We start from the raw sequence: 4,895 nt of genomic DNA on the forward strand, positions 1-4,895 counted from the left end.
AAATTAACTTGAACAAATTAGTAGACTTCCTTCATACAGATGGGAAACAGGCTGAGAAAGAAATTAGGGAAAGGAAACCCTGACAATATCCACAAATAATATAAAATATCTTGGAATACCTTTAACCAAACATGTGAAAAATCTGTGTAACAAGAACTTCAAGCCCCTGAAGAGAGAAATTGAAGAAGATCTCAGAAGATGGAAAGTTCTCCTATGTTCCTGGATTGGTAGGATTAACAAAGTAAAAATGGCCATCCTACCAACAGCAATCTACAAATTCAATGCACTCCCCATCAAAATTGCAATTCAATTCTTCACAGACACAGAAAAAGCAATTCTTAACTTCATATGGAAAAAAAAAAAAAAAAAAAAAAACCCGAGGAAAAGGAAAACAATTATCAACCGTGAAAGAACTTCTGGGAAAATCACCTTCCCTGACCTCAAGCTGTACTTCAGGGCAATAGTGATAAAAAACCAAAACCAAAACAAAACAAACAAACAAAAACACATGATATTGGTATAGAGACAGGTCAATCAATGGAATAGAATGGAAGACTCAGGAATAAACCCACACGTCTATGGACACTTGATCTTTGACAAAGAAACCAAACCTATACAGTAGAAAAAAGAAAGCATCTTCAACAAATGGTGCTAGTTTAACTGGTTGTCTTCATTTAAAAGAATGCAAATTGATCCATATTTTCACATGTACAAAGCTCAAGTACGCCAGGCAGTGGTGGCAATCCCAGCACTTGGGAGGCAGAGGCAGGTAGATTTCTGAGTTCAAGACCAGCCTGGTCTACAGAGTGAGTTCCAGGACAGCCAGAGCTACACAGAGAAACCCTGTCTCAAAATTTAAAAAAAAGAAAAAAAGAAAAAAGAAAAAGAAAAAAAAGCTCAAGTACAAGTGCATCAAAGACCTCAGCATAAAACCATGTACACTGAATTGAATAGAAGAAATAGCTTCAAATGCACTGGCACAGGGGAAATTTTCCAATGGCTCAAGCTCTAAGATCAACAATTAACAAATGGGACCTCATAAAACTGCAAAGCTTTTGTAAGGCAAAGGACACTGTCAAGAAGACAAAATGGCAGCCTACAAATTGGGAAAAGATCTTCACTAACTTTACATCAGATAGAGTTAACAAAATATATAAAGAATTCAAGAAGTTAGACTCTTAAAAAAAACCAAATCACCCAATTTAAAAATGGGGTACAGAGCTAGCTAATCAAGAGAATTCCCAACAGAGGAATCTTGAATGGCTGAGAAGGACTTAAAAAAAAGTTCAACAATGTTCATCAGGGAAGTCAAATCAAAACAGCCCTGAAATTCCCTCTTACTCTAATCAGAATAGCTAAGATTAAAAACTCAAGTGATAATACATGCTGTTGAGGATGTGGAGAAAGAGAAACAAACACTCCTCCATTGCTGGTGGGATTCCAAACTCATACAATCACTATGCAAATCAATCTGGCTGTTCCTTAGCATTTAATTGGGGCTGGCTTACAGGTTCAGAGGTTCAGTCCATTAACATCAAGGTGGGATCATGGCAATATCCAGGTAGGCATGGTGCAGGAGAAGCTGAGAGTTCTATATCTTCATCTGAAGGCTTCTAGCAGAATACTGGCTTCCAGGCAGCTAGGATGGGGCTTTTAAAGCCCACACCCACAGTGACACACTTACTCCAACAGGGCCACATCTTCTAATAGTGTCACTCCCTGGTCCAAGCATATACAAACCAAAACAGAGGTAGGGGGGAGGGGGGAAACCTCTAAAAGACCCAGAGACTTGGGATGTGAGAGGCTCCCAGGACTCAATGGAGATGACCTTAACTGAAATATCCAATGGCGGGGAGACCACCTCCAGTAGATAGACAGGGCCCCCAGTAGAGAGATGAAGTCACCAAGCTACCTTCAAAATTTTTGACCCAGAATTATTCCTGTCTAAAAGAAATGAAGGCACAAAAATGGAGCAGAAACTAAAGGAAAGGCCATCCAGCAACTGACCCAACTTGGGATCTATCCCATGACATCCAACCCTGACACTTTTACTGATGTTATGCTGTACATTCAGATAGGAGCCTAGCATGACTGTTCTCTGAGAGGCCTTACCAGCAGCGGACTGAAACAAATGCAGATACTTACACCGAGGTTGGGGAAGGATTGAAGGAGCTGAAGGGCATGGCAACTCCATAGGAATACCAACAGTATCAACACCCCAGACTCCTGGGATCTTCCAGAGACCGAGCCATTAACCAAAGAGCATAAATGGATTGGTCTGTGGTCCCCTGGTACAAATATAGCAGAGGACTGCCTTGTCTGGGAGAGGATGAGCCTAATCATGTAGAGATCTGTTGTTCCAGGAAAGGAAAATGGGGTGGCTGGGGATTGAGGTGAGGGGTTTGAAGTGGTGGTTGGGGTTGGGGTGTGAAGAGGGTGGAGGAATACCCTCTCAGAGACTAAGGGGAAGGCGATGATGTGAAAATCTCTGGCATGCATGACAGGAAATGTGGCAACATTTAGAATGTAAATAAGTAAAATAATTTTCTAAAAATTTAACAGTTAAAAATGTTCTAGCTGGTGAATGAAATAAAATAATTATTAGACAGTGTTGCTTAAAAGAAAATACATTGAGAACAAATTCATTAATACAAAAATACGTTATTTGAAAAATATAAGAGCCATAGGCAGACCGTTAAGGAAAGGAAATTAATGTGTCACTAAGCAAAGTGGCTGGGAAACGCTCAAAAGCCAAGAGATAGCCAAGCGAAGCTTCCTCAGGGCATTCATATGGAGAGGAGGGATGGTTGGGATGTGAAACACATGACCCTGCCAGATCATGTGACCCTGCCAGATCATGTGACCCTGCCAGATCATGTGCTGGATTGTTAGCTTCCAGCTGGTAAAATTTTGAGGGAGATTGTGGAGTGGTTAGGGAGTGGAAGTTAGTTACAGGATAGGTGTCACTGAGCAAACACTGGGACATCCCTATTGCTACATACAGGAGCTGATCCCACTAGCAGACCTCCACACTGAGATGTACTATACCCTGTAAAACATGATGCATATTAAGTCCTTCCTCCTTTAAGTTACTTCAGTCAGATATTTAGTTACACTGACAAGAAGATCACTAATACAGAGGGCTAGTGAGGGCCTCCTCTAAGATACGTGTATATCTAGTGTTTAATAGATTCAAATCATCCTAATCGAATACTCACCATGTCTATGAGCAATGCCCAGCTTCAGCCATGGTTCAGTAACACCAGTTTCATAACATAGGATAAAACTTTTGCCATTACAATCTTTCAAATGACACAGATAATCCAGTGCCTGCTTTACTTCACATTACAGACGTTAGATATATGTTAGCATGGTTTGTGGCTGTAAGTGACAAAATGAAATCCTAACAAGACTATGAAGGATGGAAAAGTTTGTTGATTCATGCTGCTTGTATACCAAAAGATAGAGCTGGATTTAGGGAAAATTGTCTTCTGAGAGTTTCTCTTTGGAAATCTCAGCTTAGTGCTCTTTATTTGACTTTTTCTGCATGTGGACTCTCCACTTGAGAGGCAAGATAATACTGAAAATAAAGTCTCAATACTTTCTGTTTTAACAATAGCTTTCCCATCCTACTTGCATACAGTGAGAGAAGTGTATTTTGGCATGGATGTCCTAAAAGTATTTCCCCAAGGAAGGGACGTGATGAAAACAGCAGGTCTTAAGATACTTAGTGCATGTATTTGACCACTTGTCAATGTAAATTCCAAAATACTGTCTGCCCATCTCTCCTCTCTCTCTCTCTCTCTCTCTCTCTCTCTCTCTCTCTCTCTCTCTCTCTCTCTCTCTCACACACACACACACACACACACACACACCATGCCTATGAGCACATGTAGCAAAATGGGAAATCATATTCATGACCAGGTAATAAAAAAATAAAATGGGCTGTAACTCTCAACAGATGACTTATCTCCTATCCAACTTCCATCTCTGAGTTTCATACCGTAGGAAGGGTGAGGCCATAAGCTACCCCACCACCGTCATCTATTTTCCCACAATAAGACATGTGCTCTCAGAGTAAAATATAGTCCTAAATTTTAATTACAATAAAATAAATGCCTGTGTATTGTTTACTAGAAGAAAAGAATAAAGACTCTAGGGGCAGCTTAATAGGTGAGATGCTTGACTGGAAAACACAAGTATCTGAGCTAATTCCCTGAACCCACATTTAAAAAGCCAGAAATGGTACATGCACATAATCACAGCATGGGGGAGAAGGAAACAGGGGGATCATTGGAGCTTGCTGGCTACCCAACATAGCCTATTTTCAGGGAAGTTAGAGAATCTTACACACACACACACACACACACACACACACACACACACACACACACTGGGTTGGGAGGGAAGGGGAGAGGAAGAATATCATTAACTGTTGACATTGGAAGTCAACGCCATAGAGAACAGGACAAGTCCCCACTTACTATGAATAAGAATAAGAACTTTAGAGACAAGGTCCCTGTTTTCCACATTTGCACAGTTCCTGCTGAAGATAAATTTTTCTAAGTCTTTTCTAAGTTGAGAGATAACTAGTAGAAACTGTAAACAAGCTTATTTACCCAAAGTCATTTTCCCAGTGACACAAACCTAAAAGATTTACAAAGGAGTTGCAAAGGGAGATCCCATGTGGACTAAGAGTATGCTGTGGCTCTTCCAATGAAGTCAAGTGTCAGCCCGAGGTTCTCTTTTCCTTTTCCTTTTCCTTTTCCTTTTCCTTTTCCTTTCCCTTTCCCTTTTCATTTTCATTTTTCTTTTTTCCTTCCTTCCTTCCTTCCTTCCTTCCTTCCTTCCTTCCTTCCTTCCTTCCTTTCTTTCTTTCTTTCTTTCTTTCTTTC

This window comes from Mus pahari, chromosome 11, assembly GCF_900095145.1.
Source record: "Mus pahari chromosome 11, PAHARI_EIJ_v1.1, whole genome shotgun sequence".
Classification (NCBI taxonomy): domain Eukaryota; kingdom Metazoa; phylum Chordata; class Mammalia; order Rodentia; family Muridae; genus Mus; species Mus pahari.